The sequence below is a fragment of the Acanthochromis polyacanthus genome, chromosome 15 (assembly GCF_021347895.1).
Source record: "Acanthochromis polyacanthus isolate Apoly-LR-REF ecotype Palm Island chromosome 15, KAUST_Apoly_ChrSc, whole genome shotgun sequence".
NCBI lineage: Eukaryota > Metazoa > Chordata > Actinopteri > Pomacentridae > Acanthochromis > Acanthochromis polyacanthus.
Genome location: NC_067127.1, coordinates 28688349 through 28713170, shown reverse-complemented (window position 1 = coordinate 28713170; position 24822 = coordinate 28688349). Strand labels below are relative to the sequence as shown.

The following is a 24822-nucleotide window of genomic DNA, read 5'->3' as shown; positions in this document are numbered from 1 at the left end:
TCGCGCGGCTATGCTAGCAGCTGACGTGACTGGCTAGCTAACTTTACAAACTATCACAACTTACACGACGTAGTGTCGACGGCTTCGAATATCTATATACTCTCACTTTCCATAAACTTTACGTTTGACTTCTGACACCATGTTCTGTTGTTTTCGGGTACAATATTAATCCCGCAAGGGTAGCCACCGGGACAAACACTCATACACACATTGTGTGTCATTCGTCCGTCCTTTATTATGTTCCCTCTTTACACCTTACAGTCCGATAGTTCCTACGTCACATAGGGACCTATCACTACACTTTGTACAGTTGCTTCATCCTTACTTGATGCTTCTCAAGGACTCTGGCAATTGTTGTAGTGCTGACGTTGTTCACATTGGCAAAGGTTAAATTGTCTCTCGGTACTCTGTCCCAAATTTCCCTCAGCTTTATGGCATTGTTTGCAATGACCATATCAATGACAGTTGTTTCCTGGACATTTGTGAAAATTCGACCTCTTCCTCTTGTAGGTGGCAACCTATGCATCCTATATACAGTACATTAATATGAAACACAAAATACTATAGTCAATAGATTTCCCAAAATGCCAGCTGATGTACAGTTGTGCTCATAAGTTTACATACCCTGGCAGAATTTATGATTTCTTGGTCATTTTTCAGAGAATATGAATGATAACACAAAAACTTTTCTTTCATGCATGGTAAGTGGTTGGGTGAAGCCATTTATTATCAAACAACTGTATTTACTATTAGAAACTACTCAAATGACCCTGATCAAAAGTTTACATACCCCAGTTCTTAATACCATGTATTCCCACCTTTAACATCAATGACAGCTTGAAGTCTTTTGTGGTAGTTGTTGATGAGGGTCTTTATTTTGTCAGATGGTAAAGCTGCACATTCTTTTTGGCAAAAAGCCTCCAGCTCCTGTAAATTCTTGGGCTGCCTTGCATGAACTTCACATTTGAGATCTCGCCAGAGTGGCTCAATGATATTGAGGTCAGGAGACTGAGATGGCCACTCCAGAACCTTTACTTTATTCTGTTGTAGCCACTGACAGGTAGACTTGGCCTTGTGCTTAGGATTGTTGTCATGTTGGAACGTCCAAGTACGTCCCATGCGCAGCTTCCTGACTGATGAGTGCAAGTTTTCCTCCAGCATTTTCTGATAGCATGCTGCATTCATCTTGCCATCAATTTTTACCAAGTTTCCTGTGCCTCTGTAGCTCACACATCCCCAAAACATCAGCATGTTTCACAATAGGGATTGTGTACTTCTCATTATAGGCCTTGCTTACTCCTCTCCAAATGTAGCGTTTATGGTTGTGGCCAATAAGTTCAATTTTGGTCTCATAACTCCAAATGACTTCGTTTCAGAAGTTTTGAGGCTTGTCTCTGTGCTGTTTGCCATATTGTAAGCGGGATGCTTTGTGGCATTTGCATAGTAACGGCTTTCTTCTGGCGACTCGACCATGGAGTCCATTTTTGTTCAAGTGCCTCCTTATTGTGCATCTTGAAACAGCCACACCAGTTTTTTTCAGAGACTCCTGTATTTCAGCTGAAGTTATTTGTGGGTTTTTCTTTGCATCCCGAGCAATTTTTCTGGCAGCTGTGGCTGAAATCTTTGTTGGTCTACCTGACCGTGGTTTGGTTTCAACAGAACCCCTGAGTTTCCACTTCTTAATTAATGTTTGAACACTGCTGATAGGCATTTTCAGATCCTTGGATATCGTTTTATATCTTTTCCTGTTTTGTAAAGTTCAATCACCTTTTCCCACAGATCCTTTTTACAATTCTTTTGCTTTCCCCATGTTTTAGAAGCCAGAAACGTCAGTGCAGCACTGGATGAAAGATGAAGGGTCTGTCAAGAGCCCAGAAACTCACTGACCTTTTATACAAACACTGATTACAAGCAAATAGATCACAGGTGAGGATGGTTCCCTTTTGTAGCCATTCAAACCCGTTTGTGTCAACTTGTGTGCCTGTTATCAAGCCAAACCTCCAGGGTATGTAAACTTTTGATCGGGGCCATTTGGGTACTTGCTATCGTCACTATTATTTAAAAAGAATAAACACAGTTGTCTGATCATAAATAACTATAGCACAACACTAACCATGAGTGAAAGAAAGGTTTTTGTGTGATCATTCATATTCTCTGAAAAATGGCCAAGAAATCATAAATTCCTCCAGGGTATGTAAACTTATGAGCACAACTGTAATAACAGATTACTTTTGTAAAATCTGGTACAATACTGTAATTGTGGGATGCATGTCTTACCTATTGTTTTTGCTGGAAAATTCTCATAATTGATTCAACTGTCGAATGCTGAAAGTTTGGCTGCACCCTTGAACCAGCTTCTGTAAAAGAGAGTCCATAATTTACCACATGGTCAATCACTGTGGCCCTAATTTCATCAGAGACCACAGCTCTTGGTCTTCCTCTTGGTCTGCCTCTCCTTCCTCCTCTCCTTCTCCTGGCCACTCTTCTCTCTCCACCAACCTGAGCCGGTGCTCTTTGATCCATATTGCCAAAGGAAAAACAATCAGAAGCGACTCCTTTTATATGGTTTCTGATGAGGCCAAACACAAATCACCTGATGTTCATTGTATTACAGTTTATTTCGATTGCTAACACGCGTTGGTCGAAACTGAACTCACACGTTCAAAACTCTTTACACGGTCTGCAAAACAGAAGTCCATGTGGCCCAAACTGCAAATCACTTTCCATTGCTTTCACACAAAATGCATTCAGTGACCACAGTCACCAAAATTCATGAACTCTTTTCTCAGTTACTAGTTCACCACCTGCAAAACACTAGACCTTTACAGCACATTGTTCAAATGCTAACACACTGTGTTCAAAACTGTTAAAAACACAATCAAAACAGAATGATGGGGGGGAAAAATGGGGAATTTCTGCTACAGCCACATTGAAATCTATGGAAAATCATATCAAGATATTGAAAATTAAAATAAATGAAAAGATTAGGTAATTACACACAGCTGAGTGTAGTTGTCAGCTGAAACCTGATTCAGGTGATCTGTGTTTGGCCTCATCAGAAACCATGAAAAGGAGACACTCAAAAAGGTTCTAGCCACAATGCATCTCCAGAGAAGACATCAGGGGCCTGTTTCATGAAGCAGGTTCAAGAAACTCTGAGTTTCTTCCTCATCTCTGAGTTGATCTACTCTGAGATAGAAAACTCTGAGTTTTCGGTTTCACAACGGCTGATTTGAGTTGGTTTAATCAACTCGGAGTAGTTTGACCTGGAGTTAAGCGCGTGCACCGCAACTCTGAAAAGTCAGCATTAATAGAACCCCGATTTGACGAGTCACCATGGAAACGGGGAAGCGAAAGGCTGCGTTTTTGAACTGGAAGTTTTTAAGGCGCTCATATGGCGAGTTTGAACACGTTTTTAGAAAGAAGTGCAACACCACTGAGGCTGCAAAAGAGAGGGAGATGGCGTGGAGAACACTGCTGCCCGGGTCAATGTGTAAGTTTAAATGTAGTCCTTTGTAATCGTAATAATATTACAGGGAATAACTGTCTGAATGGTAGCCTAGTAAGTTATTTCATTTAGGTGAAATCTCGCGGGGGAGAAGCACACGGGGCAGCAGCTTAAGATGAAATATAAAAACACTGTTCAAACAGGTCAGACCTCGGCATTATTTCATGGAGGTACTTCATGTTGATCATGTTTTACATTGTAAAGTAGCCTAAATATTAAGTGGCTGTTTGACTGTGCAGTTGTTTTATCCACACATAGCCTAAATGTCTGCATCCATATCATGTCCTGTTAAATAATTAAGCCTATTTAAACTAACATAGACTTCTGCTCAGCCAACAGAAAGAAAGCAGATGCATGTAAAACGGTGGTATAAAAGGTCATGGATGCATATGTGTATATATATATATATATATATATATATATATATATATATACACATACATACATACATATATATATATATATATATATATATATATATATATGCATGATTATCTAGTTCTCCTTTGTGTCTTTTTTTGTCTTTTGGTCCCTTCACACCACAAAAGACCTTGTAACTGTAAGTAGGCAATACTCCAAAGATTTATCCAAATGGTAGTTTAAGTTTTATACAGAGGTATGTTACTGATAGTTCTCTTCCCATTCACATTTTGGGTGGAATATAGAGTGTGACTTTTAGCCTAAACTGAAGTGTTGCACAGTCTCATCTTTTTTAACAGACCATGGCTGGACAGCAGCAGGATGGTCCCTCAACGTCCACTGCACAGACTGACACAGTGAGATGGATGTTCATTCTGTGGAATTCATGTGCAACTGTATAATTTAATGTCCTCTATGTATTCCCAGTTATCAGTAAAACAGATTTACAAACTGCATTTGCTGAGAAAAATCAAAAAACAGATTAGGAGGGCAGATCTGGAAATTGAAATACTAGAGCACCAGTTAGAGGTGGGTACATGGTCACAGGTGAATTATAACAATTGGAACATGAACTGAACTATCTATTTTATTTGTAGAAAATAAAGAAGACCAAATGAAATGTGTATCATGTCTTTATTTGCTGCGGTGGTGATGATGGTGACTTAAACTCTAAAGTGATTATTGCATATGGTGTCTGACTGCTCTGCTGTACTGAATAGCTGCAGGTGGATGGGGTCATCATGTGGGTCTTCAGTTTGTAGGGCAGGGTGTTGCTCTCCTCTAATAGCGGTAATATTATGAAGAACAACACATGCCATAGTAATATCACAGGCCCTCTCGGGGGTCACCCTGAGGAGACGTAGGCGCTGGAAACAGGCTTTCAGCAGGCCTATGGTCATCTCCACCCAGGCTCTGGTCCTGGGTCCGGTTGAAGTTCTGTTGGGGGCCTGGTTCAGGGTCAGGGTATGAGGTCATTGGCCTGGATTGGCATGGTAACCCCTGTCACCCAGCAGAAGGCCATCAAACTCTCCTGTAATGTATAGTGGATACATCAGAGTATATTAAAGGAGGGAGACAAGAGAATTATATTGTGAAAATCTTTAGGCTGCTGACCATGCCGCAGTCTGTTGCTCAAGTTAGACTCTCCATAAATCCTGGAGTCATGAACAGACCCAGACCACTTGGCTTCCACATTAGAAATGATGTATGCAGCATCACATATGATCTGGACAGTGCAGAGAATGACAGATGTTGAACTATGATGCAGTCTTTAACATTTAGAAACAGTAGTCAGTCTACCTGTAGCCTACCTGCACATTTATGCTGTGAATGGACTTCCTGTTCATGATGTGAGGGAGCTGTGATGGGGATGTGTGTGCATCTATGCAGCCAATCACACTGGGAAATCCTAAAAGAAATTAAAATGACTAATCCCAGTCTGAGGCTGCAGCACAATGTCACTGACAGAATATGATTACCTCCGCCAACGAGGTTATGTGACACCCAGCGTTTGTGTGTCCGTCTGTTAGCAAGATAACTCAAAAACGCCTGGGCAGATTCTGATGAAATTTTCAGGGGATGTAGACTATGGTAAGAGGAAGAGCTGATTTTATTTTGGTGGCAATCCGGAAAGGATCCTGGATTCTGGATCACTTTGAATTTTTTAGTATGTGGTCCAAAATATGACAAAAACATCATAGGTTAGTATGTCATCCAACAAATTGGAACAAGGTGTCTAGGTAGCTCAACTGGTTAAGAAGGTGATGTCACAAATGAGGTGGCGAACCCAAGCAGAGACCACACAGCTGAGGCAGAGTTAAGTGTGAAGGACTTTATTCAGGGAAGGGGTGAGGGAGTGCGAGGGAGGTCAGGAAAGGGTTGGAGGTCTGGCCAGGGAGGCCTGGAGGTCCAGCAAGGGAGGCCCGGTCAGGGAGACTCCGAGGTCCAGCCAAGGGGGTCCAGAGGTCCGGTCAGGGAGGGCCCGTCAGGGAGGTCGGGAGGTCCAACCAAGGGGGGTCCAGAGGTCTGGCCAGAGAGGTCCAGACAGGGGGGTTCCGGAGGTCCAGTCAGGGACGACTGGTCAGGGAGGCCCAGGGGTCCAGTCGGGGGAAGCACAAGCAGGAGGGAGCCGAGGCGGGGAACCAGAGTGGGTCGCGGTTTGGGTGGCAGGGCAGGAGGGAATCCAGGCAGCTGGGTCTTCTAGGTGAAGAGGAAAGAGAAAAACATATTAGTTTTATCCCTTCAAACACGCAGGAAGAAACAGCATGGCTAGAGAGCAAACTGACGTGGTAGTCAGGTTTGACAATCTGGCAGGGTGCGGAAGGTTCAGCCGGTCTTTACTGCAGGAGAGTAATCATCATGATGACTTCCAGCTGCCCGGGACCCGTGGATGTGGTTGATTACCTGAGTGGAGTCAGCTGAGAAGCCGAACTCCACTCAGGTGCCATGCTGCACAGGAAGAGAGAGGTAGAGGAGCGGATGGGACACCGGGAGGGAGACAGAGAGATGGAGGGACAGAGAGAAAGAGAGGCAGAGAATCAGAGGAGAAAGGTAGGGAAAAAAGGGTCTTTTGGGATGTCAGGTGGGAAACGGGGTGAGGAGAGGACCCTAACAGGTGATTCGTAAACAGAACTGTGTCAGAGACGCAGGTTTGATTCCAGCTCATGATCCTTTACTGCATGGGCTTCCTGTTTTCCTCTCTCCCTGTTGATTAATTAAGAATGGAATAAAATTGTTCATGAAAATATATGTCTTATGTTTCCATGAAAATACAATACAATACTTCAATTTCTAAATCGTACATTATGTCAAAAATGTATGTGAATACAGTGTTCCATGGGAATGTCAATATCCTTGGCGGAGGTCTGCGCTCTCTGAGTCATAGTTTGGTATGTTGTCCAAAATGTAACTGAAACATCATAGTTTAGTATGTTGTCCAAAATGAGAGGAAAAAAACGTCATAGTTTAGTATGTCATGCAAAATGTGACAAAAACGTCAGAGTTTAGTATGTCGTCCAAAATGTGACATAATCGTCATAGTTTACTATGTGGTCTAAAATGTGAGAAAAACGTCAGAGTTTAGTATGTCGTCCAAAATTTCAGTAAAAGGTCATATTTTCGTATGTTGTCCAGAATGTGACAAAAACTTCATAGTTTAGAATGTCATCCAAAATGTTCTAAATCGTACATAAATGTATGTGAATACAATGTTCCATGGGAATGTCAATATCCTTGGCAGAGGTCTGCGCTCTCTGAGTCATAGTTTGGTATGTTGTCCAAAATGTAACTGAAACATCATAGTTTAGTGTAGCGTCCAAAATGTGGAAAAAACGTCATAGTTTAGTATGTTGTCCAAAATGAGAGGAAAAAAACGTCATAGTTTAGTATGTCATGCAAAATGTGACAAAAACGTCAGAGTTTAGTATGTCGTCCAAAATGTGACATAATCGTCATAGTTTACTATGTGGTCTAAAATGTGAGAAAAACGTCAGAGTTTAGTATGTCGTCCAAAATTTCAGTAAAAGGTCATATTTTCGTATGTTGTCCAGAATGTGACAAAAACTTCATAGTTTAGAATGTCATCCAAAATGTTCTAAATCACATACATTTATGTACATAAATGTATGTGAATACAATGTTCCATGGGAATGTCAATATCCTTGGCGGAGGTCTGCGCTCTCTGAGTGCTTTTCTAGTTTAAAATGAATTTTACAGATCTCTACATCATTCACCTGCAATCCTGTGGAACTCCTCCTTGATGCTCTGACAGGTTTGTGTCCAGGAAAACCACAATGATGAGTTAAAGCCGTTTCAGGGCCAGGAACACTTTTCTGAATGTCCTCCATATAGTTGCCTTACTCTGCATCTCCGACATTATATAAAAACTTCCATTTGGAAAGAACCGCAGCGCAGCACACAATATCTGCTGGATGTGAGAGCATGACTGCGGTTGTAATGTAAATGTAAGGACGGATTAGGTTGTTTCTGTAGATTATGGACTTCAAACGATTATGAAATGGTACCACTCAAACAGATAATTCTCCGGAAATGCGAGAACATTTATACTCGATCTGATAACAATCTACCGACGAATATTTAATTATCTGTGCGGTAATGCTGCTCCTTTATCCACTGGATCGTTAATAAAAGCGGTTCTATGCCAAAACTTGCTTACTGACTGAATGAATGAGGGAATGAAACAGCGTGTGTGGCTGAAAGAGGGCGGAGACAGAGAGAAACTCGAGGTTTTCTCAGATAAACCTGCTGGCGACCAGGATCAAGTCATAGAGCCTGTTACTGCGGTAACTGACCGAGAGTTTAAGTTACCCCTCTTTGTGAAACAGGCTCGAATTACCCCTCTGTCTCAGGGTTAAGTTACCTCGCTTCGTGAAACGGAAAACTCTGAGTTTCCCTCATTTCAGGGTTAAGAAACTCAGAGTTTTCAATGAACCTGCTTCGTGAAACAGACCCCAAATGTAATGGATGGAAACATGAGGCCAAATGCAGACAACAGGGTGTGAATGTTACAGTATACACACGTGGACAAAATTGTTGGTACCCCTCAGTTAAAGAAGGAAAAACCCACAATTCTCACTGAAATCACTTGAAACTCACAAAAGTAACAATAAATAAAAATTTATTGAAAATTAAATAATCAAAAACAGCCATCACTTTTGAATTGTTGATTAACATAATTATTTAAAAAAACAAACTAATGAAACAGGCCTGGACAAAAATGATGGTACCTCTATAAAAGATTGAAAACTATTTGACCAGAGTGACATGATTAACTCAGGTGTGTCATTTAATTGACATCACAGGTGTTTCCAAACTCATAATCAGTCAGTCTGCCTATTTAAAGGGAGACAAGTAGTCACCCTGCTGTTTGGTGAAAAGGTGTGTACCACACTGAACATGGACAACAGAAAGCGAAGGAGAGAATTGTCCCAGGACATCCGAAAAAAAATTATAGACAAACATCTTAAAGGTAAAGGCTATAAGAGCATCTCTAAACAGCTTGAAGTTCCTGTGACAACAGTGGCTCATATTATTCAGAAGTTCAAGACCCACGTGACAGTAGCCAACCTCCCTGGACGTGGCCGCAAGAGGAAAATTGATGACAAATTGAAGAGACGGATCGTTGGAATTGTATCCAAAGAGCCCAGAGCAACCTCCAAAGAAATTAAAGGTGAACTCCAAGGGCAAGGTACATCAGTGTCAGATCGCACCATTCGTCGTTGTTTGAGCCAAAGTGGACTTCATGGGAGACGACCAAGGAGGACACCACTGCTGAAAAAAACTCATAAAAAAGCGAGACTGGAATTTGCAAAAATGCATGTTGACAAGCCACAAAGCTTCTGGGAGAATGTCCTTTGGACAGATGAGACCAAACTGGAGCTTTTTGGTAAGGCACATCAACTCTATGTTCATAGACTCAAAAAGCAAGCATACGAAGAAAAGAACACTGTCCCTACGGTGAAACATGGAGGAGGCTCAGTAATGTTTTGGGGCTGCTTTGCTGCATCTGGCACAGGGTGTCTTGAAAGTGTGCAAGGTACGATGAAATCTGAAGACTATCAAGGCATTCTGGAGAGAAATGTGCTGCCTAGTGTCAGAAAGCTTGGTCTCAGTCGCAGGTCATGGGTCTTCCAACAGGACAACCATCCAAAACACACAGCCAAAAACACCCAAGAATGGCTGAGAGAAAAGCGTTGGACTGTTCTAAAGTGGCCTTCTATGAGCCCAGATCTGAATCCCATTGAACATATGTGGAAGGAGCTGAAACATGCCATTTGGAGAAGACACCTATCAAACCTGAGACAACTGGAGCTGTTTGCTCATGAGGAGTGGGCCAAAATACCTGTTGACAGCTGCAGAACGCTCATTAACAAATACAGAAATCGTTTAATTGCAGTGATTGCCTCAAAAGGTTGTGCAACAAAATATTAAGTTATGGGTACCATCATTTTTGTCCAGCCCTATTTCATTAGTTTGTTTTTTTAAATAATTATGTTAATCAACAATTCAAAAGTGATGGCTGATTTTGATTATTTAATTTTCAATAATTTTTTATTTATTGTTACTTTTGTGAGTTTCAAGTGATTTCAGTGAGAATTGTGGGTTTTTCCTTCTTTAACTGAGGGGTACCAACAATTTTGTCCACGTGTGTACATGTGTTGTTGGTTTTTGAATTTTATCTCTTGATTTCTATTCTGCCCCCTGAATTCTGAGATTCTACATTTTATTTTTGTTTACAGTAAGCTTTTTATTTTTTGTAAGGTCCCAAAGTACCGATACAAAGGCACAGAGAAAATACGTCAATGTTGTTGAAGTAAACTGCTGCATTCATGATTCATTCTTGTTGCAATATATCACAATAATTTAGAACACTCAAAGTGCAAAGATCTTATTTTATAATAAAATACTGATTTATCTAAAAAGAAATCATTCAAACTTGAAAGATTACAATTAATTTCATGTAGTGCTCTCTGTTGTTTGTATTTTGTGGTTCAGTGTGCTAAGATTGACAGTGTTTGTTTCCAAAGTGAGACTATTTTCTCGTGTTGTGGTTGAATGAGCTTATTTTGAAACATGAATGAAGTGTTTTGTTGGTGAGAAACAGTTTTGGGGATGAGACTAACTGTTTAGCTGAGCTACATGATGGAAATGCAGGCTGTGTTAAGAGTTTTGAACATGTGACTTCAGTTTGGACCAGTGCTTGTTAGCAATTGAAAAAAACTGTAATACAAATCACCTGAATCGGGTTTCAGCTGACAACTACACTCAGCTGTGTGTAATTACCTAATCTTTTCATTTATTTTAATTTTCAATATTTTGATATGATTTTTCATAGATTTCAATGTGGCTGCAGCAGAAATTCCCCATGCTCCCCCCCCCCCCCCCCCCCCCCCCCATTCTATTTTGATTGTGGTTTTAACTGTTTTGAACAAAGTGTGTTAGCATTTGAAAAATGTGCTGTAAAGATCTAGTGTTTTGCAGGTGGTGAACTAGTAACTGAGAAAAGAGTTCATGAATTTTGGTGACTGTGGTCACTGAATGCATTTTGTGTGAAAGGAATGTCAAGTGATTTGCAGTTTGGTCCACATGGACTTCTGTTTTGCAAGCTGCGTTAAGAGTTTTGAACATGTGACTTCAGTTTCGACCAATGCGTGTTAGCAATCAAAAAAGACTGTAACTTGTATTGGAGTATTTCTACTCTGCCATATCAGTACTATTACCTGAAAGGGAGTGTTATTTTTATGCACAGTATCAGTACTATATCAGTGTTTGTATCAGTGAGAATTATACACATCACTTCATCAGTGAATTAACTTGTAAGGGAGTAGTTTTTCCTGTGGAAGTACTATTACTTGTAAGGGAGTATCATTCACTGTGCAGTATCAGTACTATTACTTGTAAGGGAGTGTTATTCACTATGCAGTATAGTACCGTTACTTATAAAGAAGTACATTATCAGTGTATTATCAGTATTATTACTTGTAAGGGAGTACTGTTCACTGTGCAGTATCAGTGCTATGACTTGGAGTATTTCTGCTGTGCAATATCAGTACTGTTACTTGTAAGGGAGTGTTTTTTTTTGTTTGTTTGTTTTTTACTTTGCCATATCAGTACTATTACTTGTAAGGGAGTACAATTTATTGTGCAGCATCAGTACCTCTATTTGTACCAGGTATCTACTACAGTCACAGTACTCTTACTCTCCGTAGTAACGGGGCCGTGTCTCATACACGCTCCACAACCAAACACGCTCACGTGCTCCGGGCGGCGCACGCGCTGGTGCTCGCGCCCCCGTGCTGCAGGTAGTGGCTCCTCCCCCTCGTGCGGCCGCTTTAAACACAATAAACCGCCGCTTCTCGGGACGAACCGGCTGCGTTTCCGCGACTGCCCCGCTCCAGGCCACAGGTGAGCTCCTTTCCTGCCGCCGGGCTGCTCTTCTCCTGCCCGCCGGTCCGCTTTGATGCCGTTTGAACCGCAGCAGCCGTTAACTCTCATCCACTGGCGCTAGCTGGAGGGATACTACGCTGTCGGTACCGGTTACGGACGGGCTCGGCAGTAATCGACACGCAGACGGGCTGTAGTTGCACATCCTTTCTGTGTTTCTACGCGTTTAGCCCAACTACATGAGACGGTACCGGGTTAAAGCGGGCCACCGACGGCTTTGCCGTCATTGTTCTCCATGAAGTTTTGCTGGAAGTGATGTAATGTGGCCCCGGAGTGAGCACCGCGCCGGACTCCGTTTAGAAAACTGCCCCTTTAACGGCTGTGGATGCGTGTGTTCGGGCTCAGTTCGGCCTCTTGTGGTCTGGTTTACTTAGGCTCCCGCTCCAGACTTCAGCTGATTTTGATGAAATCCCAACTCCTGACGTCGGTTCCTGCCGGTCTTTACCACCGGGAACAACAGGCGAACCGGTTCACAGAGGTTTATATTCTTAATATACTTACTGATCAAGTGCTTCCAGTGTTGATAATCATAATAATTATACCCGATTTGAAGATTAGTCCATGCTGATATCTAAAAGTAACTGATGCGTGTTGTTCAGTGAGTACACGTGAGCATGTAAGTACAATTTTTTTAAAGTGTTAAATTGGTGAACGGACTTTGGTGTGGTGCTGCAAGATGAAATGAGGACGTCAAACTGGACAAAATGCGATGGAATCCGTTATTTAAACTGACTATGTTGGAAATAACTTGGAAAAAATGCAGTTTACAGCTTGACATTGGTGAAACTACTTTCTGGACTCGTGACTTGATTACAGTTTTTTTCAGTTGCTAACAAGCATTGGTCCAAACTGAAGTCACATGTTCAAAACTCTTAACACAGCCTGCATTTCCATCATGAAATTAACTGTTTACACAGCCTGCATTTCCATCATGAAATTAACTGTTTAGCTGAGATGCATTCATGCATCTCAGCTAAAAAGTTAATTTCATCCCCAAAATTGTTTCTCGCCAACAAAACACTTCATACATAAAATAAGATCTTTGCATTTCAGTGTTCTAAATCATTGTAATATATTGCAACAATAATGAATCGGGAATGCAGCAGTTTACTTCAGCAACATTTACATATTTTCTCTGTGCCTTTGCATAGGTACTTTGGAACTCTACAAACAATAAAAAGTTTACTGTAAACAAAAATAAAATGTAGAATCTCAGAATTCAGGGAGCAGAATAGAAATCAAGAGATAAAATTCAAAAACAAGCAGCACATGTATACTGTACCATTCACACCCTGTCGTCTGCATTTGGACTCAATTTTCCATCCACGTCACATCTGATGTCTTCTCTGGAGATGCATTGTGGCTAGAACCTGTTTGAGTGTCTCCTTCTATATGGTTTCTGATGAGGCCAAATACAGGTAACCAGAATCGGTTTTCAGCAGACAACTACACTCAGCTGTGTTTGGAATTAGATAATCTTTTTATTTATTTTAATTTTCAATATTTTGATATGATTTTCAATAGATTTCAATGTGGCTGCAGCAGAAATTCCCCATGTTTCCCCCCATCATTCTGTTTTGATTGTGGTTTTAACAGTTTTGAAAAAAGTGTGTTAGCATTTGAACAATGTGCTGTAAAAGTCTAGTGTTTTGCAGGTGGTGAACCAGTAACTGAGAAAAGAGTTCATGAATTTCGGTGACTGTGGTCACTGAATGCATTTTGTGTGAAAGCAATGGAAAGTGATTTGCAGTTTGGGACACATGGACTTCTGTTTTGCAGACCGTGTAAAGAGTTTTGAACATGTGAGTTCAGTTTCGACCAATGCGTGTTAGCAATCGGAAAAAAATAATTGTTAGTTTTAGTGGTTCAGCGTCAATAATTGCACAAAACAACCTGTAGGTCTGGTTTTCATGCAGCTCAGATGAATGAACCCCCACCCGGGTGATGCATCACTTGTGAAAGAAGTTTTGTTGGTGCAGTGCTTGTGAGGAATTGTGCAGTGCGTTGGGCCAGTGCAGGCACCCGAGCTTCAAATTAAAGAACATTATTCAGCAGTATTCATGGGAAAATAATGTGTTGGGGGAAAAAAAGAGGAGGAGGAGGAGGAGGAGCTCCTCCCAGTCTGGATGATTTACTGTTTATTCACTGAACTGATGGGAGCTGCTGCTGTGTGGAATGTGGGAGAGTGAAAATTAGAACAATACATTCACAAGAGGGGGTGTGGTGGGAGAAATGGTTGAAACTCTAAGGGAGAAGTTTGAGGACAGTTTGCTGTAAAATTGGTGTTTTGAAGTAAAGTTGGCGCTTTAGAGTGTTTGCATTTATGCCGAGGATTAAAATGTGTTCTTATTGTGATCTGATGTCAACATGCAGATCCAGGTGGACCTAGCCGTACTGCTGCTATTTAAGCTAAGTCATCTCTAAGTTAAGGCGAACATAGGTTTACATGGGAGTCTAATAAAGTCTTTGGATTCAGTTTCAGATTTATGATAGCAGTTTAAGGCTGTCATTGTACTGTTGTTAACTGCTGAATGGTTCCTACAATTGGGGCTGCAATGGTACATACAGCTGGGGCTGTAATGGTGCCATTACAGTTCTAGTTGTAGCAGGTGCAACTGGGGCTACAATGGTACCACTACTTGTACCATGGTGGTACAACTAGGACTGGATCTGCCATGGCTCAGCTCGGGGTGTAATTGTACAACTGAGGCTATAATGTAATACAAGTAGTAGTACCAATACAGCCCAAGTGTCCCTGCTACAACTAGAAATGTAATGGTACTGTTGGTGGTACAACTGGGGCTGCAATGGTACAACTGGGGCTATAATGGTGCAAGTAGTGGTACCACTACAGCCCTAGTTGTACCTGCTAGAACTATAATGGTACAGCTAGGACTGTAATGGTGCTGTAACAGCCCTAGTGGTAACTGCTACAACTAGAACTGTAAAGCTTGTTCACGCTTGCTGTGTCCGCGAGATCCGTGTGGCTCCATGCGGACAAATTATGGAATTTTAGCAGCTACACCCCCCTCGAGCAGTTGTGCACCTGCACATTTTTATAACTACATGGATGGAGTCATGTGGAAAAACATGGCAGAGGATGAGGACCTACTCGTAGGTAAAATCTAGAAATACGTGCACCTACACGATTCATTACACAGATCACCGTGACAACCGGGTTATGAAAAATTTGTGATGTGAAATTAAAACTAACTGCTGAAATGCAACTAGTTGGTAAAATACCATGTTGTAAGTGGTGTAAGCAGTGGCAAACTTCTTCTACTGTAATTTAGTACGAGAGTACACCGGTTACATGTGCCCCCCCCACCCCCCTGCACAGGGTATAAACCCATACATGTTCTCTTGCGTGCAAAGCATAACCCAGCCTTAATGGTACCACTAGTGGACCAGCTAGAACTGTGATGATACAAGTAGTGTGGTACCATTACAGCCCTAGTTGTTCTTGCTACAGCCAAAGCTGTAATGATTCAAGTACTTGTCCAATAAGTATGGCATTTAGTTCGGAGCCCACATCTGATATCTGATGGTCATATCAGAGAGGTGAAAAGTCCTACTTGATTAGGACACTGAGAAAGCAAAAAATGATGCACATTACCAAATTACAAGCATGGTTGACCTTCTTGTTGATGCTAGCACCTGTTGTGTAGTTCAGTTCTGCATCTTATCATGCATGGGCTGCACATTGGGGTAGTGGTTAGGACTTTCGCCTTGGAGCAAGAAGATCCCCGGTTCAAATCCTGGCCTGGGCGATTCTAGTGAGGATAAAGCGGTGTATAGAGAATAGATGGATGGATCTTATCATGCTTCTATTGCCTACATGTAGGGGGCTTAAGCTAAAATTCAAGGCAGTGGACATGTTTGCAGCCTTGCTGGTTTGAATGAAAGTTTATTTTTTTAAGGTAACAAACATCCTACTTGTGAATCTATAACTACACAAACCATAAAATCCCCCCCAAAAAAGCCTATAAAAATCAGCTCAAATAAAAGATTTTATAATCATAAATTTGTGACAATGTATATACGGTAACTGTCCAGATACTTAAATTCCTTATCAGATGAAGCAGCTGTAACTAATCAAAAATATTACAAGACAGATATTACATAACAGGGCTGCTCAGTGGTGTAGTGGTTAGCACTTTTGCCTTGCAGCAAGAAGATCCCTGGTTCGAATCCTGGGGTGGGCCTGGGATCTTTCTGCATGGAGTTTGCATGTTCTCCCTGAGCATGCGTGGGTTTCCTCCGGGCACTCCAGCTTCCTCCCACAGTCCAAAAATATGCTGAGGTTAATTGAGTACTCTAAAATTGCCCGTAGGTGTGAATGTGAGTGTGATTCTTCGTCTGTGTATGTGGCCCTGCGACAGACCTGCGACCTGTCCTGGGTGTCCCCTGCCTTCACCTGAGTCGGCTGGGATGGGGTCCAGCACCAACTCGACCCTAGTGAGGATAAAGCGGTGTATAGAGAATGGATGGATGGATATTACATAACATCTTCCCAACCTCTTGTTTTCTATTTTTTTCCTAGTATTATTATCATTTATTATTTTTTACCAGTCTCCACTTTATTCATATCCGTTTCCTCATAAGTTGCTCAGTGCTCCATATTTGCTCCCACTGGAATGATAGTATTAATAATATCCTATAGTAATGTAGTGTATGAAGTTTCTCTTTAAGATTCAATCTGATTTAAAATAAAAAAAATATGTAGCTTGAACCCCAAATACTTTGATAGTCATTTGTTTTTTAATTAAAAAAATCCCAAACTTTTGCTGTTTAAAGCTTTTACAATGTCATGTAAACTGAATATTCTTCTGTACATCAGTGGAATAATCAGCCCTTTTGGAGATGATTTCCTCACGAGTCAGTGTCTGCTGCAGTGTTTTCACCCTTTTTTTTTTTTTCTCCCCCAGTCACCGTCATGTTATTTTCAGCCTGAATCAGAGTCCAAACTGCGTCTTTAGTAGGAGCTGCCTTGGCTTTGAACCCCGTCACAACCGAAGTGTCCTTGATTGAGTCAGAGCAGCTCGGCTGAGACGTTTTGCTCATCTCGGAGTCTCACAGGGAGACGAGGAGTAGCTAATTCCTCCTTTCAGTGAGTGGAATTAAGTGATTGAAGTGCTCCACATTCCCAAATTCTCAGCGTTATTTTGGGGCCGTTGCAGTGCTGAAGGACGGCTGTATATTCATGAGCTCTCCTTTTTAGTCGTTAGGCTCCAAATCTTCACCCAGACTGGCTGCCAACCGGGTCAGCAGCAGAGCAATTTCACTTCCTGAGCCCACAGAGCTTTTTAAGGGAAAATCTGATTTAGTGATTCACAGGGTAAAAAAACAAAACAAAAACGAAACGAAAAAAAACTGATACTTTTAAGTTCAGTCAGGCCGTCTGGAAACATTTTTAAATAAACCGTTTCATTCTCTGATGCTGAAATCCTCCAGTTTTTTGTCAATTGATTGATTTTTTTTTTTCAGATTGGGTTCGAGGAGATCTTGAAAAACACCTTTTAAAGATAAGAAAATACCTCATTAATGTTGTCCAGTTGGGAAAGTTTTCAGTTTATCAAATGAAAATGTGATCTTCTGCATCATTGAAGCTTTTCTGCAAAGAACCAAACTGGCTGAAATTAAACAAGGCATTCTGAAATAAGAAGTTTTTTGATTAAATACAAATTTGACTGTAACTGCTGCTGCAAAATTGGACTCATAATTATGATTATTTTGCTCAATTAGGCTGAAACTAGAATTGTTTGTTGGTAGTGTCTACAGATACGGACCCGTACCCGTAGCCTGTGGCCTACGGATACGGCACTTTCCCTTAAAGCTGCTGTCCGGAGTTTGAATCGCAGCGTCTCCCAAAACGCTGTTGGTCCCACCCTCCCTCCGTCTGATTTTGCCCCTTTATTTGTGCACGCGCGCAGTACCTGAGAGTGGTGCCCGGAGTGCTGCAGCATCTTGCCTGTTTTGCTGTTTTCCACTCTTCTACATTTAGTACATTTAGTAAATAATAAAGGAATTACGTTAGAATGCTGCATTGAGTCTAACTTGTCCTAATACCAAAATAACATGAATCTGCTAGGACGAACGAGTAAAGTTTCAATATGTGATTACACTTGTGTATCCCTCCCGATGACGTTGTTTATCAAACTTAGTGCATTTCCGCGTGTATATGTGTTACATTGTTTATTTATTTCTATCAAGAGTTCAGAATTGCATGACTCCTCTGACGAAGAGTATGTCCCAGACGCCCCAACATCTTCCTCCAGAGATCGGGCATCTAAACGAAGCCGTCAGGCGGGCTATGGAGGCCGTGGTCGGGGAGCGACACGAGCACCCCGAGCCAAAAAACGTCCTGCAGTCTCTTGGCCTGACAAGCCGTGGGATTGGTAACTTTTCTGGAAGTTGCTGATCCCTGATGCTCTCTCCTCCACAAGCAAAACAAATGTGCGCGCGGTTGCGTAGTGCGTAGCTCGCCCACCTCTGCATGGGCTTGCTTGCTGTGTGCGTAACTGTTGATTGACAGCATGACAAAGCTGAAGCTCGAACTTGATTGGTCGGCAGCGACCGGCGCTTTTTGGAATAACATGGGGGTCTATGAGAGGAAGGCGGAGCTCATGAATAAATTTTCATATCGCGTCATACTAACATTATATTATAGTATCGAACTAGACTAACACATTTAAGTTTTGTTAAAAAATGATACATAAATTGAAAACAAACGGAAACTCCGGACAGCAGCTTTAACATAAATATTAATGAGCCGGACATAAATATTAATGAGCCGGCTGATGAACGTGCTTCGTGATTGGCTGGTAATCCGACGGACATAAATATTAATGAGCCGGCGACGCTGATGAAGGCGCTTCCGTGATTCGAGGTGAATCTGCGGAATGAATGGCGGAACTAACAGCCAGCAAACTACAAGTATTTTTTTACCTTCAAAAGTAGCGACAGACTATTACATATTAACAACCTAAACAAAACCCTGACGTATTTTCTGCGTCTGTCAACACAGACCCTGTCACAGTCACTTTAATGTTAGCGGACTCAGTTGAATGGCTAATTTACATCACCACAAACAAATCTCACAATATCACAGTAAATCGAGTTTGTGTTTTTTTTTAAAATTCATGCCGAATTAAAGAGCTGCTCCTCACCATTCACGAGTGTTTGTTTCATATTCGACATCCTTAATTTTATCTTGTAAATTAGCGTCCGCAATTAAATGGGAACATTTGCAATGGAGTTCGTCAGCCGCTTCCACCACTGAACGCGGTAAACTAATTAATAGGAACTGGACTTCAAACAATTTAGACACAGCGTCTAAAAGCGTAAAAACTACTTTGTCTACGTAAAGTGTGAGAGGAGACGGTGTATTTTTAGTTAAATTATACAATGTTCGCCGTCAAAGTCATTCATATAAACTGCCTGTAATGTGCAGCAAATAGTAGTTAACCATCGCCAGCTCTTCAGTGACCGTAACACGTCCGTACCTCTAGTACAGATGCTACGGGTACGGGTCCGTACCTCTAGCATCAACCTTGTTTGGAGGGATGGCAGGTTACATCCGATCACCTCAGCAGAGCGGATGATGCGCTGCAGCCTGCTCTTGTCCCGAGCGGTCGCTGCAGGGTACCAGACGGTGATGGAGGAGGAGAGGATGGACTCTATGATGGCCGTGTAGAAGTGCACCATCATAGTCTTTGGCAGGTTGAACTTCTTCAGCTGCCTCAGGAAGTACATCCTCTGCTGTGCCTTTTTGCTTATGGAGGTGATGTTCTTCTCCCACTTCAGGTCCTGGGAGATGATGGATCCCAAAAAGCGGAAAGACTTCACGGTGAGCACTGTGGAGTCAGAGAGCTTGATGGGAGCAGGGGGGGCTGTGTTCCTCCTGAAGACCACCACCATCTCCACTGTCTTCTGGGCGTTGAGCTCCAGGTTGTGCCTGCTGCACCAGGTCACCAGGTTGTCTACCTCCAGTCTGTAAGCAGACTCATCCCCGTCAGAGATGAGTCCGATGAGGGTGGTGTCATCTGTAAACTTCAGGAGTTTGACGGACTGGTGCCTGGTGGTGCAGCTGTTGGTGTACAGGGAGAACAGCAGTGGGGAAAGAACACAGCTTTGGGGGGAGCCAGTACTGATGGTCCTGGTCTCGGAGACTTGCTTCCCCAGCTTCACATGCTGCTTTTTAGGCTAAAACTTTATGTATTTTTGCTTAAGAAATAACTAAAATTTTATTGTAACTTATTTATGGTATTTTGTTAATCATCTAATTGATTAACAGACCTGTTATTGCAGCTCTAAATCAGGATTCTAGTACCTATATTTGCCGTTTTGTACAGAAGCAAGTGTGTAGCATTGATCATGGAGCTGACTTGCTGTAAAATGTCAGAATGTCCACAATGAGAGAGGTCTGTTAGCGTCGTCGTCACTGCGAACGTCCAGCAGTTCTGCGGTTTCAGCAGATCTCACTGATGAGCAGCAGTGGTGAAAATGAGCCTGAAAATAAATGAAGTCTGGCAGCTGTAAACTCTCCACGCCGGCCAGAGTGAATCAAATCAATACTCTGTCTGCTGCCAGACCCTTTATCTCTGCTCCTCCACATCTCCGTTCCCGCTGGCTTTGTCCCAGTCTGCCCAGTGTTCCCAGTGGCTTCCAGCCTCCTGGCAACTCTCCTGTCAGCCTGCAGAGTGGCTGCATGGAGGCGGCGCTGAGCCAGCCTGGTGAATTAGAGGTGTGTGTGTGTGTGTGTGTGTGTGTGTGTGTGTGTGTGTGTGTGTGTGTGTGTGTGTGTGTGTGTGTGTGTGTGTGTGTGTGTGTGTGTGTGTGTGTGTGTGTGTGTGTGTGTGTGTGTGTGTGTGTGTGTGTGTGTGTGTGTGTGTGTGTGTGTGTGTGTGTGTGTGTGTGTGTGTGTGTGTGTGTCTCCTCTGCGACAGCCGGGTGTTTTGTTACATAACCAGTTTTACACCACATCAGCCTCAGTGGTCGCCAGGAGACCAAACGAACTCTGTCCTGCTCTCTGATTGGTCAGTCTCCTGCCCAGGTGTGCTTACGTCACTGTTTTACTCCCTATTGGAATTTTCTTGTAAAAAAGAAAAACAAAAGTTATTTTTAAATTAAATTACACATTTTATTTTGTAACATCAGAGGCCCAAACTCAATCTTAATTGTTTTACAGATACTTTTTGAAAGAATTATTTAAAAGAAAAATTATGTATAATATTGAATGGAAAATGTTTAATGTTAAATTACAGAAAATATCTAATAAAATCACAGAAAAATAGTAATTAGCATGTTTACTGTATAAAAAAAACAACAAACCAAAAAAGAAGCCAAAGCTTTAAATAACGTCCAAATAAAAAAAATGTGTTTTTACAAATGACAATTTATTCTTTCTGTTCCCATAAAAAATCTAAATTTTACAGTATTTAAATATACTCAAACTAACATTATTTTACAGATATTTGGTTGCCTGGAAAATACAGACTGACTTTATTTATGTATTAATATAAATACAAATAAAGGCAGTCTGGCATTGTGATGATAGGAGACCATTTCAAAAAGAAGGGGCTGACGAATGCAGCTTGAACGAGAAAGAACCAATCAGCGTAACACGGATGTGACGCACAAACAAATCGACCTTGAAGTCCATGTAGTCCAAACAACAATGGCATGCAGCCGAGAAAGTGTCGCGGTGAATGATTACTGCCGTTTTTGTCACAAAAATCTGCGAATACATGGGGTACTCTCAAATACAACACTTATTTTTGAAAAGGCTACGCAACAAAAGACTCCTTCCGAACGATTAGCGGTGTTAGGAATAACTTTAAATCGGAGCCAAACCAAGTATGTGTAAAAGTTGCTTAAATTTACTCACACGTTTGGAACGGCAAGAAGCCGAAAGTAACGAGCCATCCACTGCCTCATCGTCGGAAACTTCAAGTGAAAAGAGGCAACGACTAATGCCATCCAAAAAGCCAAGAGACCACAAAAAGATTCGCTTTGGCCCCCCTCCTCCTCCTCCGGCATCATCTTCGAGGCGCTGAAGATGACGCAGCATTAACTCCCACCTCCCGTGCTATGATTGGTCGTACCAAACTGTCCCGGGAGGGAAACGCGATTCAATTCGCCCAATGCCAAATTGACTCTCCTGTATCTCCTAACATGGAGATAGGAGATTACATGGAGATTCAGTTTGGATTTTCCAAGCTAGATATTTGGTATTATTTTAACAACTTCTTTTTTTTTTTTTTTTTTACATTTTTTCAGCATTCTAAAATTCCACCATTTTTAATGTGCTTTTCTGGAGTGTTACTGCCAGATTTTCACCTTTTTTTTTTTTTAAACAAACCTATTTTTGCAATGTGTTTAAAGCTTGATAAATACTTTTTTTTTTTTTTAGAGTTTGTTTGAATTTTACAATACATTTGGATGAAAGTGTACATGAACTAACACTTTCATGTTGGGGATTTTCTTAAAATGTGAGTAAATTTGAATGGAAACATACACAAACTGGCATTATACGCTAAAATTAAATCTATTTGCCATGTATTTGATTTTAAACATACCTAACTTTACGTTTTATTTTGTAGATTTTCTGAAATTTCTGTGAAACATGCAATAAATTTGGATGAAAATGTGCATAAATTTGCATTTCATTTCCAAATATTGTTAAAACTTGAGTAAAATCTGTCATAAACTTGAATGAAAACACGATTGAACCAATTGTTTGTATTATTTTACCATTTTTCTGAAAACTGAATATTTGTTGACATCAGAGAAACTAAAACTAAATGAAGAGTAAAATGTGATGTGTTACTTTCAGCCTGATTTCAAGAAAATTCTCAGCTGTTAATTTTCCTTTTTGTGGAGTAATCGATTAATTGTTGTGGCTCCACTCGGCAACTTTGTGTTTTCACCTTCCATATTTGCCCGATTTAATAACTGACTGTAATTATCCATTCACCTCTATTATCAGATAACATAGATAAGTAAAGCAGCATGGAAGGATTTATAATTGGGGTGAAATGACCCTCTAAAAACACCACAGGATTAATTACAGCATGCACAGTGGTCAGTCTAAAAATAAAAGTCCGTGTCGTGAGATTTCAGTTTCTGCATGTTACTCAGTGTGAATGTCAGCAGGGTTTTATCAAGGTCCATTTCTCTAATCCTGGAAGCTCCATAAGCTCCTAACTGCCGCTCGCTTGTTCTTCGTTTTTATTCTGTTTAATTAACATTTCGCTGCTGTTGATTTGACCTTGGACCTTCATGTATTTCTGTCAGATATAAAAAGCTGCGATCACTCAGGAGGATGTACTCCCTTCTCGCTGCCGGGGTGTGATAGCGGCAGAAAAACAGCTTCTCCACGGTTTGTAAACGTCATCCAGACACTCTGCCTCCATTAAGCCTCTAAAGACTTTTGGCTCCGTTGAATATTAAGTTTTAATAAAGTTTCCAGGCGCTATTGACAAAGTTCACAGCTGAAAGCAGGGTTCTCGCCAGCGCATTTCAGCGTAACGTGCCGTTACGCTGTCATAACGGCCCCGTTAAACTGTTTAACGGGCCGTTACGCAGTCTTAACGGCCCGTTACGCTCAGTTTAAAAGATTACGCTGTGATTAGGGCCGCTACGCCAGCGCATTTCAAAGATTACGCTGTTGTTATGACAGTGTGTTGCTCCGTCATGAGAGAGGGAGAGAGAGCAGCGTGTGTGTGTGGGAGGGAGGGGGAGAGCGAGTGAGACGGACGGGCAGTCGGTGCAGTCGGAGGAGCAGAGAAGGTGTGTAGTTGCTGGTTTGGCGGCACTGTGCGGTTCAGCCACTGTTTATAGACCGTAAAGGCTGCAGTGTATTTCAATACGGCTGGGCTCCTGTGTCTTTGCCTCTACGGCTGCTGATGAAGTGAAGGGGGTTAACCCCGGGCTTCCTGACCACGGTCGGGGGCCGAACAGGAAGGGTTAACACTGTGATTAGGGCCCCTGCGCTGTTATTTTGACAGATAACGCCATGTGCGTTTGTTTTTATCAACTGGGTGCCTATCTAGGTTAATTTATGTCTCCCCACCTCAGCCGTACTTTCCTGTCGATTGACCCGTTCCCGTCTATTGCGCATCCGCGTTCCCGTCTATTGCGCATCCGCGTTCCCGTCTATTGCGCGCGCGCGTTCCCGTCTATTGCGCGTGCAGGAGGACCTGCCGTTACGCTGAAAAAAATCCTGGCGAGAACCCTGTGAAAGTAGAGATGTCATGTTGCAGTTGACAGTATATATTTGTAATATTCCTAAGAAAATGCAGTGCGGTTAAGTGGATGTCGCAGTTACTATGTACACTGCCGTCCAAAAAAAAGTCGCACACTCTAATATTTCATTGGACCACCTTTAGCTTTGAGAATGGCACATATTCACTGGCATTATTTTGATACACTTGTGCAATGTCACAGCATTTATTTATGTCCAGAGTTGGATTAATTTTCTGCCAAAATCTTGTATTGATAATGGGAGAGTTAGACAAAGTCTTCTCCAGCACATCCCAAAGATTCTCAATGGGGCTGAAGTCCGGACTCTGTGGAGGTCAATCTGTATGTGAAAAAGATGTCTCATGCTGCCTGATCCACTCATTCTCAAGGTGAGCCCCATGAATCCTGGCATCTTCATCTTGGAACATGCCCATGCCATCAGGGGAGAAAACTCCATTGATGGAAAGACCTGGTCATTCAGTCTATTCAGGTTGTCAGGTGACTTCATTCTTTGATAACATAACGTTGCTAAACCTGACAAAGCCCAGATCATATCCATAACCCCCCACCCCCCACCCGGGCTTGTAGGCAGTAGGCAGTAGGCATGATGAGTGCATCTCTTCATCTTTCCCTCTTCTTTCCCTGATGCACCCATCACTTTGAAACATGGTAAATCTGGACTCATC

At 41.9% G+C, this 24822-nt stretch overlaps 1 protein-coding gene across 1 annotated transcript in view; it reads left to right on the top strand.

The window, feature by feature from the left end:
* Window positions 1-11708: 11708 nt before the first annotated feature.
* The window catches only part of usp54a (ubiquitin specific peptidase 54a), a 95283-nt gene continuing 82169 nt past the window's right edge, over window positions 11709-24822 (top strand). The window contains 1 exon segment of the mRNA XM_051959564.1: window positions 11709-11851. The gene's annotated coding sequence lies outside the window, so the exon portion shown is untranslated.